Source organism: Pseudopipra pipra, chromosome W (assembly GCF_036250125.1).
Source record: "Pseudopipra pipra isolate bDixPip1 chromosome W, bDixPip1.hap1, whole genome shotgun sequence".
In the NCBI taxonomy this organism is placed as follows: Eukaryota; Metazoa; Chordata; class Aves; order Passeriformes; family Pipridae; genus Pseudopipra; species Pseudopipra pipra.
In genome coordinates this window covers 8600814-8616004 of record NC_087580.1, presented here as the reverse complement: position 1 = coordinate 8616004, position 15191 = coordinate 8600814, and the positions used below count along the sequence as shown (strand labels likewise).

Genomic DNA, 15191 nt, shown 5'->3' with positions numbered 1-15191 from the left:
TGATCATGTCCAATTCCCTTTCCAGATTTTTAATTCTTTCTTCCAACTGGATTCTCATGGATTCACAATGAATGTCTCCAGTTTGTCCTAGTGGGGCCTGGTGGGCTGCCTGTGCCTGAAGGAGACAGTGCACCTTCAAGCACCACAAGAAAAAGAGAGCTCTGCCCAGCACAAAATTGCACACACCCAGTTCCAAGGGCCCAGCCTTACTCAGAGAGGCGGCTCTGCCTCCTCACTCCCAGCAGCAATCAAGGCACAACCCAGGAGCTACCAGGGCAAACAATTCTTTGCAGTGGGAAAGAAGCCCAAATGAGCACTCTGCTTCAAAGCTCCTAATGAAGAGCCTGTGGACACTGGGGAGAAATTCACTTACCTGCAAAACGAGGCTGACCTCTTGTAGCTTTGCACTTCTTTCCTGGTCAGCTCCTTCTGCCACCTCTCCTGTACACTGTTCTCTTTGGCTGCCATCCAGCACCAAAGTCTCCAAATGGTGGTGGAGTTTTGTCACCTCTTCTTGCAGCTGACATTTGCTCTTCTCCAGTTGTTCACACTTCCCAAGCAGAGTGGACAGCTCTTCTTGCAAAGCCTGGTTTGGGGCCTCGAGCTGCATGCCTGTTCCAGGCTCCATGTCCAGCTGCTGGGAAAGTTCACCACCCTGGACACAGAAAAATAAAAGAAAAGGAAAATCAGCGTGGTCTAAAGACAGTGAATTCTGGGAAAATCTCCTCAGGAGGTGGCCACAGCAACTGTATTTATCATCTACTGGAAACCAGCCTAGGAAACACTTGAAAGATTCCCCCACAGAAAGAAGAAACTTTAGACCTACTTAAGAATTTGGGAGACACTTCTGGCAGCAATACTTCTGGGTCCCTTGGAACTCATGATGAAACTCCTCATTTAGAATCTAAGAATTCCTCCAGTGTCCAGCACACCAAATACCCTCAGGGCTTTTGTAGCAGCTGGGGAAAGGACCAGGCTGCTTTCTGAGCAGCCTCTGCTGAGGAGAAGGCAGGAACTGAGCTCCCCAGGCTCTCCAGGAAAACTTCATCTGGCAATTGCCCCACAGAAATAGGCAACTAGGCTCAAGAGTCACAGAAAGGGAAATTTAGGACCAGCTTACTGAGGCAGAGGCTTGCAGGGCTCTCGGAAGGGCTTCAACGCTCTCGCTTGGCTGCTGGACAGTGCCTTCCAATCTGCTGTTCTCACTGGCAAAGCTTAAGAAGAAATACAGCTCTTATTACCAGAAAATCCAATGCCAGACAAACTGTGCTAAGGAACAGAAGCCACAGCAGAAGTGTCCTTCAAAATCCCACTGACTCTCCCCCTGTTTCCACCCAATCCCCCAAAGCCACAGACCCCTCGCTTCACTGGGTTACTCTCTTACTGTTGCACGTCTTCTTCCAGGAGGTCCTGCAGTTCCTGGGAGGAAGTTATTGCCTCTCTTTTCTTGGCATCCAAGGCAGTCTTCAAGTCAGGAACACAATGCTCAGACTGAAGATGCTTTTCTTCCTCCTCCTGCAGCTGTAAAACCACGGGAAGAATCCACAGTTGTCAGGGGAGCTTTTCCAGAGAGGAGCCAGCTGCTGCTGAAGAACTCAGGTGCTGCATGTCTGTGTGCATCCCCTCGGCCCAAAGAACTGCAATCCATTCAAGTCCCTTCAAAGCTTCACTTCTACTCCCCAATGAACACAATGAACACTGTTTTGTCCGTTTTCATGATGGAGAGGAAGCAACAGGCACCCCCAGGTTTCTCCCTGTGGGGACAGGCTTTCCATACCTCCGCATCAGCCCTGTCCAGCTCCTCCTGCAAGCGCAGATTATCTTCCTCCAGGTGAGCCTCATGGCTTCCAGTAACCACAAGAGCAGTCCTAAAGCATGCAAAATTTCATCAGAAACATGTCTGATCCTGTCACGGGTGACAGTGGGTCTGTCAGCACCTTGGCACATACTGACGAAGCAATAGATGTTGACCAGATCAAAGTATACCCCTGAGATGGACTGAAAGAGAGGACTGAAAATGGAGGCCCTGATCCTGACAACATACTGATGCATCCTGAAGAAGCTGTCCTGTGGGAACAGAGAACACTGTCTCATGAGAACAAGGACCTGTTTTGAATGAGAGTAGTTGGGAAGAACATCAACATGAGAGAAAAATAAGAGCAGGTGCTCGGGACTGTTGTGGGAAAGAACCGGGCTGTTTTGAGAAAGAGCAAAGTTGTTGTGAGAAAGTAGAGTTTAGAAAATGCACCTATTAGCTGTAAGAATTCTGGTGTGAAAGTTTGAACTGTCCTATCCGTGTGCATTACGTGTGTTCAAAAACTGTACTTAAGGGGCTGCGCAGCAGCCCCGGCGGTCCCTGCTTTTTTCTTGGAATAAACTTTGCTGGAACCTTTTTTCGTGTCGCTTTGGCCGTTCCGACACTTTCAGCGACATCTGGTGACCCCGACGTGATTGCAACGTTGAAGACGGATTTATCTCCAATTGTGGAGCTGCCGTGACTTCCCTCCTAGAGGGGGAAAGAGCAGAGGATTTTCTCTCCTAGAGAGAGATTGGACCTGTGGGGCGAAGCACAGGGGGAACGGAGCCCGGTGAAGCTTGAGAGCGGGGGGGTTCCCGCGAAATGGTCCGGACCTGAACTTTTTGACCCTCATTAGGTAAGCTAACGGGGGTGCCACCGGGGACTATCTTTTAACAATGGGACAGCACATAACGAAGGAGGAAAGCGTAGTTCTATCTGCGTGGAAATCCCTCCTTAACCGAAAGAATGTCAAGGTTGCTGAATTTAATTTACGACGTGTGCTGTTATAGTACTGAAAATAAGGCTTTGAAGCTACTACGTTAAGTTGCATTTCATGTGTTTGCCTAACACTTGCTCCGTGAGACTTTGAAAGATTTAGAAGAGTATTGGAGGCAACGATCTATGCAATAATTCATATAAGAACTAAAACTCTGAAACACAGTTGCCCAGAAAGATAAGCAGGTTGCCGATGTAACAAATTGTCCTTGAACTACACCTCCAAGCAAAAAAAAAAAAAAATGCAGAGAAATTTAATAATTCACTCCCGGAGACAGAAAAGAAGTAAGGACCCCCCCTCTCCATTGCCACTGCTGCAGAAAAAGCAGTTTTTCCACCAGATAACTCCACCAAGAAAACAACTAAGAAAAGAAATCCAAATCAAGATATATAAGCGAATGGAGAGGGACAGAGATAAATTAGAACAACGGGGGCTGGGCAGAAAACAAGACAGCAAAGCCCATCCCTGTATAAGCCTTTGAACTTAAGAGTCAGCATCTACCTCCTTTTCTTGCTTCTTCGCAGCCTGAGTTACTTATTTTTTGTTCATGTACTAATTGGCTGTTTCAGTCTCACAATGTGTGTAAGATAAAACACAGAAAAATATGCAACAAATCAAGTTTGGTGTCATGGAAGCCTGAAGACGACGATCCCTACTGGGGGTTGGAAAGAAAAGGGGGGGCAAAAAAACTGCCTTCTGATATTTCTGTTAATTCTTGTGTTAACTGTAGTGTTTGTTGAATGTGTTTTTGTGAGCTCACAATATTATTGTTACTGTGTGTGTATGTGAAGAAACAAAGTTCTTTGCCCGGAGAAAAAGGAAAAAAGAAAAGTAAAAAGCCTTCCCTTGAAAAGATTCAGCCTTGCCAGGGAAAGAAACAGAGTGTATTTCACATGATAGAGATGGTCTGTTGCTTGGTAACTAAGCAAAAACTTTATTCACTCACTCAGAGCTGGGAGGAGGATGAAAATATCCTAGTTTGTAAAAATTGCAACTTTGTAACCTTCTGATTGGAGAAAGAAATTGTCTCACAATTTCATAACATAGTCTCACTAACTGTTTTCTGAAGTTGTTCATTAAAATAACCAAAATTGTTTTAGAATGCATACATAAATGTAAGGGAGAAAAACAGTTTTTAAATTAACTGCTGACAACTGTCTGTGATAAGAAAATTCCAATGCATGTGGGGGGAGCGGTTCTCCGGCAGAGCTGTTAAGCACAGCTGCGCTACCTTCCCTCTCCCCCCCCTGCTCAAACAGCTCTGTAAGCATTCTTTTGTTGCTTCTGTATTTTACAGATAGCTTTTTTGAGATTGTTGAAGAAGCTTTAAGGTAGACTTATTTGGTGGAATACCTAGCTCAAAAATATCTTATTTGACAGGGGCAGTTTTTGCCAGAGCAAAAAGGGAAAAATAAGTAAACTGTTTCTAGCCGGAAGTTTCCACCTTTGTGGAAGGAGAGATAAATTCTAAAGATATAATACAGGAAACTGCCTAACAACAGACAGTGTTTCAAGTTTAAACTGCATCTGTCCTAGTCTCTTGTGCTAAGCAGCAGAGGTGTGTCCCCGTTATCAGGTGACAAGCTTAAACCAGAACTTTTGCTGCTTTGCAAGGTGTGCATTCTGGATCCCCTGGTATACTCTTATGAGCAAAACCTTAGTTTAAAGCAGCCTGAGTGAGTTTTACTGTGGCTTTATGTAAATTGCTAAAGTTGAGAGCTACTTTAAGAGTGTTAACTCCTTAAATACATCGATGTAAGTTAAACTGTTACACCTATTTTGTTTAAATAAGATGTTTAAAGTTTTCACGCATATCCCAGAAAAATATATAAATATCAGCAAAAATTCAGAATTGACTGCTTATAAATCCTAGCTGATCATATCGTTTCAGAGGCTGGGTGAGACTACTTAAGTTTTAAAAAGGACATGACTGTTCTCCAGTTTCATTTTTTACATTCAGAGAGGCAGGAATCTGCCCTATGAATTTGTGAATCCTGTTAAAATCCCAAGCCATGCGTGGCTTGATAAAGGAAAAGTAAGAGATACAAAACTATATTTAATCCAATTATGCAACTAAGACCTTATAAAAATCAGTAATCCCATCCTCTGAAAGATTTCCATATGCTGGGATTTTAAACAGCCAATTGTTTCTTCATAATGAAAGCTGCCATTTGCTTTTATTGAAGTTACAGTGACCTTCCTGAAATTCAGTGTTTTCCTTTACAATAGGAGAGAAATTTTTCTGCAGTACAACATGATAAAATGCTGCTCAAAATGATAAAAGCAAAATAAAAGTAAATACAGAAGTTAGAGACCTAAAAAGATGAGCAAAAACTACATGTGATTGTTCTAACCAATGTTCTTTGAGAAGCAGGATTGAAGAATGCTCCAGGAAAAAATTCATAAAACCAAGCCATATAACCTATCTCCTACAGAGAGAATTATACTGCAAAGAATCATCACTAGGCCTTCAGTTTCAAAGAAAAACTGCAAAATTACCCATGATACCCACTTAAAACTGACTGAACTATTAATAACAAATTTGTGAGTTTTTTATTAAAGGTGAAGAACAACTAAAAGAAGCAGATGAACAAGAGCTGAGAGTCAATTACATCCCAGACATCGGAGACAACTTGGACTGACTTCTCACAGAAGACCCTGAATTTCAAGCTGTATTAGCAGACTGTAATAGTGATTTATTTATTCATTTTTCTAGGTACCGACTATAGCCAGAAATCATGTGTTGCTGCCAATCACACATTACTCATGTAACTCAGACATTGGTTTAATTCTCCACAATTTAGGAAGTTTTAAAAAACTGTAAGGACAAGTGATGTAATTTGCTGGTTTTCCAGAGCTAAGAAAATTATGCAGAGATTCCTAACTCACTTATAAGACAAATTGTTGTCAAGAAAACATTTTACACATCAAATGAACATTTTAAAATACAAAAAGGGGGGGAAAGAGACCATGCAGGTGCATAAACAGATGCTAAATTGGAGTAGATCTCATTTAAACTTGTTAGGCCTTATATTCCTTGTATGTACTCCTTTTCAAGCCAGGTACAGTTGTTGGACGTGACTGCCAAAGATGACACACTGAGAAGTACACAGCCAATAACTACTTAAAATGTAAAGTGTGTAATTAAAATGTAAAAGTATAATAGAAATTCCAGCTATGCGTGAGTGAAGTGTGACTGAGGTGGCCACCAATGAATGACTGAAAAGAGATGGTGTGAGAGAGAGAAACTGTGTAGATATATATGTGTGTAGACTTAAAAGTACTTTACAGGAGTGTCAAGATTTTGAAGGAATGTGTTGCATGAATTTGTTGGACTATAGTGAATTCATACACAGAAGCATTCAGCTTTTGAAAGAAGGTGTCCGCAAATTACAAATTGATGATGGATGGGATTGGTTAAATAAGTTGTTTGGTAAATGGGGTTTGTCTGGTTGGCTGTTATCCATCATAAAAACAGGATTGCTGATTTTGGTAATTATTGTAGTTGTGCTATTAATGATGCCCTGTTTGATCAGCCTGTTGCAAAGGGCCCTGCAGCAGACTGTTAAGGCCATCTTTGTCGCACAAATACAAAAAAGGGGGAATTGTCACGGGTGACAGTGGGTCTGTCAGCACCTTGGCACATACTGACGAAGCAATAGATGTTGACCAGATCAAAGTATACCCCTGAGATGGACTGAAAGAGAGGACTGAAAATGGAGGCCCTGATCCTGACAACATACTGATGCATCCTGAAGAAGCTGTCCTGTGGGAACAGAGAACACTGTCTCATGAGAACAAGGACCTGTTTTGAATGAGAGTAGTTGGGAAGAACATCAACATGAGAGAAAAATAAGAGCAGGTGCTCGGGACTGTTGTGGGAAAGAACCGGGCTGTTTTGAGAAAGAGCAAAGTTGTTGTGAGAAAGTAGAGTTTAGAAAATGCACCTATTAGCTGTAAGAATTCTGGTGTGAAAGTTTGAACTGTCCTATCCGTGTGCATTACGTGTGTTCAAAAACTGTACTTAAGGGGCTGCGCAGCAGCCCCGGCGGTCCCTGCTTTTTTCTTGGAATAAACTTTGCTGGAACCTTTTTTCGTGTCGCTTTGGCCGTTCCGACACTTTCAGCGACATCTGGTGACCCCGACGTGATTGCAACGTTGAAGACGGATTTATCTCCAATTGTGGAGCTGCCGTGACTTCCCTCCTAGAGGGGGAAAGAGCAGAGGATTTTCTCTCCTAGAGAGAGATTGGACCTGTGGGGCGAAGCACAGGGGGAACGGAGCCCGGTGAAGCTTGAGAGCGGGGGCGTTCCCGCGAAATGGTCCGGACCTGAACTTTTTGACCCTCATTCGGTAAGCTAACGGGGGTGCCACCGGGGACTATCTTTTAACAATGGGACAGCACATAACGAAGGAGGAAAGCGTAGTTCTATCTGCGTGGAAATCCCTCCTTAACCGAAAGAATGTCAAGGTTGCTGAATTTAATTTACGACGTGTGCTGTTATAGTACTGAAAATAAGGCTTTGAAGCTACTACGTTAAGTTGCATTTCATGTGTTTGCCTAACACTTGCTCCGTGAGACTTTGAAAGATTTAGAAGAGTATTGGAGGCAACGATCTATGCAATAATTCATATAAGAACTAAAACTCTGAAACACAGTTGCCCAGAAAGATAAGCAGGTTGCCGATGTAACAAATTGTCCTTGAACTACACCTCCAAGCAAAAAAAAAAAAAAATGCAGAGAAATTTAATAATTCACTCCCGGAGACAGAAAAGAAGTAAGGACCCCCCCTCTCCATTGCCACTGCTGCAGAAAAAGCAGTTTTTCCACCAGATAACTCCACCAAGAAAACAACTAAGAAAAGAAATCCAAATCAAGATATATAAGCGAATGGAGAGGGACAGAGATAAATTAGAACAACGGGGGCTGGGCAGAAAACAAGACAGCAAAGCCCATCCCTGTATAAGCCTTTGAACTTAAGAGTCAGCATCTACCTCCTTTTCTTGCTTCTTCGCAGCCTGAGTTACTTATTTTTTGTTCATGTACTAATTGGCTGTTTCAGTCTCACAATGTGTGTAAGATAAAACACAGAAAAATATGCAACAAATCAAGTTTGGTGTCATGGAAGCCTGAAGACGACGATCCCTACTGGGGGTTGGAAAGAAAAGGGGGGGCAAAAAAACTGCCTTCTGATATTTCTGTTAATTCTTGTGTTAACTGTAGTGTTTGTTGAATGTGTTTTTGTGAGCTCACAATATTATTGTTACTGTGTGTGTATGTGAAGAAACAAAGTTCTTTGCCCGGAGAAAAAGGAAAAAAGAAAAGTAAAAAGCCTTCCCTTGAAAAGATTCAGCCTTGCCAGGGAAAGAAACAGAGTGTATTTCACATGATAGAGATGGTCTGTTGCTTGGTAACTAAGCAAAAACTTTATTCACTCACTCAGAGCTGGGAGGAGGATGAAAATATCCTAGTTTGTAAAAATTGCAACTTTGTAACCTTCTGATTGGAGAAAGAAATTGTCTCACAATTTCATAACATAGTCTCACTAACTGTTTTCTGAAGTTGTTCATTAAAATAACCAAAATTGTTTTAGAATGCATACATAAATGTAAGGGAGAAAAACAGTTTTTAAATTAACTGCTGACAACTGTCTGTGATAAGAAAATTCCAATGCATGTGGGGGGAGCGGTTCTCCGGCAGAGCTGTTAAGCACAGCTGCGCTACCTTCCCTCTCCCCCCCCTGCTCAAACAGCTCTGTAAGCATTCTTTTGTTGCTTCTGTATTTTACAGATAGCTTTTTTGAGATTGTTGAAGAAGCTTTAAGGTAGACTTATTTGGTGGAATACCTAGCTCAAAAATATCTTATTTGACAGGGGCAGTTTTTGCCAGAGCAAAAAGGGAAAAATAAGTAAACTGTTTCTAGCCGGAAGTTTCCACCTTTGTGGAAGGAGAGATAAATTCTAAAGATATAATACAGGAAACTGCCTAACAACAGACAGTGTTTCAAGTTTAAACTGCATCTGTCCTAGTCTCTTGTGCTAAGCAGCAGAGGTGTGTCCCCGTTATCAGGTGACAAGCTTAAACCAGAACTTTTGCTGCTTTGCAAGGTGTGCATTCTGGATCCCCTGGTATACTCTTATGAGCAAAACCTTAGTTTAAAGCAGCCTGAGTGAGTTTTACTGTGGCTTTATGTAAATTGCTAAAGTTGAGAGCTACTTTAAGAGTGTTAACTCCTTAAATACATCGATGTAAGTTAAACTGTTACACCTATTTTGTTTAAATAAGATGTTTAAAGTTTTCACGCATATCCCAGAAAAATATATAAATATCAGCAAAAATTCAGAATTGACTGCTTATAAATCCTAGCTGATCATATCGTTTCAGAGGCTGGGTGAGACTACTTAAGTTTTAAAAAGGACATGACTGTTCTCCAGTTTCATTTTTTACATTCAGAGAGGCAGGAATCTGCCCTATGAATTTGTGAATCCTGTTAAAATCCCAAGCCATGCGTGGCTTGATAAAGGAAAAGTAAGAGATACAAAACTATATTTAATCCAATTATGCAACTAAGACCTTATAAAAATCAGTAATCCCATCCTCTGAAAGATTTCCATATGCTGGGATTTTAAACAGCCAATTGTTTCTTCATAATGAAAGCTGCCATTTGCTTTTATTGAAGTTACAGTGACCTTCCTGAAATTCAGTGTTTTCCTTTACAATAGGAGAGAAATTTTTCTGCAGTACAACATGATAAAATGCTGCTCAAAATGATAAAAGCAAAATAAAAGTAAATACAGAAGTTAGAGACCTAAAAAGATGAGCAAAAACTACATGTGATTGTTCTAACCAATGTTCTTTGAGAAGCAGGATTGAAGAATGCTCCAGGAAAAAATTCATAAAACCAAGCCATATAACCTATCTCCTACAGAGAGAATTATACTGCAAAGAATCATCACTAGGCCTTCAGTTTCAAAGAAAAACTGCAAAATTACCCATGATACCCACTTAAAACTGACTGAACTATTAATAACAAATTTGTGAGTTTTTTATTAAAGGTGAAGAACAACTAAAAGAAGCAGATGAACAAGAGCTGAGAGTCAATTACATCCCAGACATCGGAGACAACTTGGACTGACTTCTCACAGAAGACCCTGAATTTCAAGCTGTATTAGCAGACTGTAATAGTGATTTATTTATTCATTTTTCTAGGTACCGACTATAGCCAGAAATCATGTGTTGCTGCCAATCACACATTACTCATGTAACTCAGACATTGGTTTAATTCTCCACAATTTAGGAAGTTTTAAAAAACTGTAAGGACAAGTGATGTAATTTGCTGGTTTTCCAGAGCTAAGAAAATTATGCAGAGATTCCTAACTCACTTATAAGACAAATTGTTGTCAAGAAAACATTTTACACATCAAATGAACATTTTAAAATACAAAAAGGGGGGGAAAGAGACCATGCAGGTGCATAAACAGATGCTAAATTGGAGTAGATCTCATTTAAACTTGTTAGGCCTTATATTCCTTGTATGTACTCCTTTTCAAGCCAGGTACGGTTGTTGGACGTGACTGCCAAAGATGACACACTGAGAAGTACACAGCCAATAACTACTTAAAATGTAAAGTGTGTAATTAAAATGTAAAAGTATAATAGAAATTCCAGCTATGCGTGAGTGAAGTGTGACTGAGGTGGCCACCAATGAATGACTGAAAAGAGATGGTGTGAGAGAGAGAAACTGTGTAGATATATATGTGTGTAGACTTAAAAGTACTTTACAGGAGTGTCAAGATTTTGAAGGAATGTGTTGCATGAATTTGTTGGACTATAGTGAATTCATACACAGAAGCATTCAGCTTTTGAAAGAAGGTGTCCGCAAATTACAAATTGATGATGGATGGGATTGGTTAAATAAGTTGTTTGGTAAATGGGGTTTGTCTGGTTGGCTGTTATCCATCATAAAAACAGGATTGCTGATTTTGGTAATTATTGTAGTTGTGCTATTAATGATGCCCTGTTTGATCAGCCTGTTGCAAAGGGCCCTGCAGCAGACTGTTAAGGCCATCTTTGTCGCACAAATACAAAAAAGGGGGAATTGTCACGGGTGACAGTGGGTCTGTCAGCACCTTGGCACATACTGACGAAGCAATAGATGTTGACCAGATCAAAGTATACCCCTGAGATGGACTGAAAGAGAGGACTGAAAATGGAGGCCCTGATCCTGACAACATACTGATGCATCCTGAAGAAGCTGTCCTGTGGGAACAGAGAACACTGTCTCATGAGAACAAGGACCTGTTTTGAATGAGAGTAGTTGGGAAGAACATCAACATGAGAGAAAAATAAGAGCAGGTGCTCGGGACTGTTGTGGGAAAGAACCGGGCTGTTTTGAGAAAGAGCAAAGTTGTTGTGAGAAAGTAGAGTTTAGAAAATGCACCTATTAGCTGTAAGAATTCTGGTGTGAAAGTTTGAACTGTCCTATCCGTGTGCATTACGTGTGTTCAAAAACTGTACTTAAGGGGCTGCGCAGCAGCCCCGGCGGTCCCTGCTTTTTTCTTGGAATAAACTTTGCTGGAACCTTTTTTCGTGTCGCTTTGGCCGTTCCGACACTTTCAGCGACATGATCCTGCATCAGTTTTCCCCTGCTTGCTCCCAAAACAGCTCTTCCCCCCTTTCCTACAAGCTCCGGGAACGCAAAGCCAAGTCCATGGAAGCATTGGAGAATTTCTCTTCCAAGGGGCCTCCCTAAAGCAGCCTCAACTACCAGCTCAGGCCGTGCTGTTCAGGGCTCCTTGCACTGCTCTTCAAAGTGCCCCCAGATGCAGCTGCACAAACTCCCAGGGCAAGCCCTTCGACCCCCTGACCATCTCCATGGCAGGAAGTTTTCTCCTTCTGTGCTCGGAGCCCCTCGTGTCCCCTGGGACAGTGTTGCTTCTCTTTCCCCCAACGCTTCCCTTCAGAGCACTGAACGCCCCAACTCTGCCGTGCCTTAAACCCCCCTGGCCTGCAGAGCAGCCACGCTGCTGAGCTACTGGCAAGTTTCCCCGGGGCTCTGGCTCTGGGTGTGGGGAGGGCACCACAGACAAGGCTTTCTTGCAGACCTCAGCGGGCAAAGGACGAGATCCCCTGAGGTACGAGAGCAGCCAAGGGCAGACCTGCATTCACCAGTCCCACGGGGAACTGCTTCCACGGGGCTGCTCCTTCTTTTTCCCAGCTCATTGCCACGCCCCTCGTCTGGGTCACACTTGCAGACTACCCAGAACACCCGGGGGCTGTTTTGACAAAGCCCTCACCTTTCCCCCTGGGCTTGAGCAGGCCTGTCAGCTGCTTTGTTCACAAGGCACTCCAGAATCTCCTCGTGCTGTTGCAAGGCTGCAAGTTTGAAAGGGGTAAATCCCCACTAAAAGGAGAAAGAATCCCCATTAGAAAGACACAGACAAGCTCTGCAGCTGTTGGAAAGAGCAGCTTTAGCCACGTGCCAAGGTTACCTGGTTCTGAGCATCACTGTTGGCATGATGCTCCAGTAACAGCCCTGCTACAGCTGTGTTTTTAGAGAGGACAGCCAGGTGAAGGGCAGTGTTGCCCTCAGCGTCTGCCAGATTGGGGTCGGCACCGTGTTCCAGCAGAACAGCAACACATTCTTCCTGCTCCTGCTGGACTGCCTGGCAACAACACACCAAAAGGGAAAGACTTCCAACTTTTCCATCCCCCTCTGTCACAACTCCCTCAGCTCCTGAGTGCTGCCATAGAAGACCATCTTCAAAGATCAGCTAACAGAGGCTGTGCCCTGCCCATTGCAATAGGCGTGTTTCTATGGCCCTGCCCTGCAAGGAATCCTGCCAGACACCTCCCCTTTAACACCCCAGCACTGAGCCCCACCTCCAAGCTCAGAAGGCATTCCACACACCTTCATCAGGGCTGTTCTCTTGAAGTTGTCAGCGAGGTTGGGCTGGCTGTTCTTTCTTAGCAGATATCTGACGACATCTGCATGGCCATTGGCTGAAGCCAGATGTAGAGGTGTCCTAAAAATTAAACGGACACTCTTAACCCAGACAGACAAAGGACGAGCCCAAGCTGTGTCTCTACCCAGCACCCTGGGGACCCTGCCTGGACTCTGCTCCTCCTGCTGCTGCTGCTGCTGCTGCTGCTGCTGCTGCAACCCTGCCCTGATGAGCCAGAGGGCAGAAGAGAACAGGTGAGGGCTGAGCAGCTGCAGAACAGCCCTGCAGAGAGAGCACGGCCAAGGGGCAGGTGGGCAACACGCGTTTGCAGCAGCGCTGGAGCCCGGCCGGCAGCTCCGAGCAGTGAAAAGCTCAAGAGTTCCCTGTCCCAGCTGACAGGGCAAATGTCACTTTTCAAGCCTTGTCCCTAAGAGAGGGCTGCCGAGGACTACTGCAGCTTGGCTCAGGAGCAGCCAAGGTGTGCCATCAGCGTGGCCCAGAACTCACCGCATCTCCTGGTCTGGCCTGTCGATGCCGACTACCTTGACGTACCAGCGCCAGCGCCTCAGCCAGCCCAGGTCACCGCGGGCGGCCGCGCGGTGCAGCCTGCCCAGCCCCTGCTCCCGGAGCTGGGAGGCGCTGCTGGAGCTGGTGGCAGCCCAGGGCTGCCCACTGGGGCTGCTGGAGGGCGACTGCCGTCGCTTCTTGCTCAGAAGCCACGGCATGGCCCTGCTTGGAGCTCCCAGCAGCAGGAAGGGCAAGAAGGCCCCGGCGGGCTGCCGGGAGCCAAGTGGGGATGAGGAATGGGACAGGGCGAGGTTTAGGGGGAGGGTGACAAAGGGGACGAGAATAAGGACGGGCACAGGGTATGAAGCACAAGGCAGACGAGGTCGCCCTGCGCAGTGGTCGTGGCCTGCAGCTGCCAAGACGGCGATGCAGGCGCGCAATGCTCCCCGAGCGGGATGTGCTGCTGCTCCCCGAGAGGCTACAGCAGCTCTGGGCGCCGGCTGCGGGCACCAACAAAGCCGTGCCCGACTGGCGCCTGTGGCGTCACAATGGCTGGTGGAAGGCTCAGCACGTCAGCGTGGGGTGTGACAGAGGCCACGGGGCAGGGTGGGGCCGGGCGGGACAGGGCAGGGCGGGCCAGGTGTGAGGGCGGCCCTGCTGGGCCTTGTGGGAAGGAGGCGGCCTGGGCCTTGTGAGGGCGGCCGGCAGGAGTGGGCACTGCCCCGCCTCAGGGCGCCCCGGGGCAGGGCCCGGGACGCTCCCACCGGGCCGCAGGCTGCGGTAGGCGCTGGAGCAGCTCCCGCATCACCCGCTCTGGCTTTTTGCTTCAGCCTGGAGCCGGGCTGCCTCTGGACACACTGCCATCAAATGAGGCTCAGGACGAAGTGGGGCCACCACAGCTCTCAAGAAATGCCCACCCAGCGCTCCAAGCCTGCCAGGCCAGAGTTCCCAACAATTCCTCAACTCCTTTGTCTTGTCCCTCTTGAAGAGCAGACACCTCACCCCCCTTCCCCTCACAACTGCTCTCTCCTGCTGCTTTGCCAGATGCCAACAGTGAATTTCTGCTCTGCTGCTCCACCAGGCAACAAGCAGCACACAGCAGGGCAGGAAGAAACTTTCAAACACATCTTGTCCCACTTTGCCCCAGTGACAACACCAAGTGTTGGAAGGACCACAAGTTCTGCACCAGCTTTCTCAGGGGAGGGACGCTACAATGGACCACAAACAGGCTGAAGAAATTTCCCTTTTTCTTTGCGGATGTATCAGGGTTGTGTTAGATGTTGATACTTTTGGTCTGTTTTTGGCCCAGCCACCTGGGACAGTCTCTCCTTTTCCTGCCCAGTTAGGAGAAAACAAGCACTGAGAAACGGGAACTTGGACCTTGAAGGAGGCGTTTTGTACAAACTACAATTAATTGGTGTCTTATTATTGGCTGATGGCCTTCCAAGGGCATTTGAAGAAGAAAGTGAAGAGGAGGGTGATGAAGTATGCCCCCAGACTCATTTAGAAAAGACCCCCTGAAGTACAGTGTGCAAGTGTGGGGGGAATTCCAAAGGACACACGCATGCGCAGAAGGGGCACCACTTCTAGAATGTTGGGAGGGACTGAAGGCCTCTGGCTAGGCAGTGCTGGCCACACCTGCCCAGGCAGACCTCACCAATTAATTGGGTAAAAAGCAGATGGCTCGTGCTCGGCAGACACAAGCTTCACCTGAAAGGACAACGTTGCCTGTTGCGGGGACGCTGCGACCTTGTGAGCCTGCCGACTGTCCCAAATGGCAGCTTCTGCTCTGGGCAATTCTGGGCATTCTGGGGCGGTGAGATAACTTCAGAAACAACACCTGGGGGACTGGGGGAGTTGTACTGAGGGCTTATTTTTTTCCTCCTTCCTCTCTCTTGGGTTTTTTCCTTTTGTTGGCCACCTCTTGCTAATAAATATTGGTTT

The 15191-nt window shown here is 45.5% G+C and overlaps 1 long non-coding RNA gene across 1 annotated transcript; it reads right to left on the bottom strand.

Moving 5' to 3' along the window:
• Window positions 1–15: 15 nt before the first annotated feature.
• On the bottom strand, window positions 16–1206 carry LOC135405874 (uncharacterized). The gene is made up of 3 exons (XR_010426060.1): window positions 1121–1206; window positions 392–655; window positions 16–115 (listed from the first exon to the last, which is right to left on the bottom strand). It is a non-coding gene; the product is annotated as an uncharacterized LOC135405874 (long non-coding RNA).
• Between the last annotated feature and the right edge of the window lie 13985 nt (window positions 1207–15191).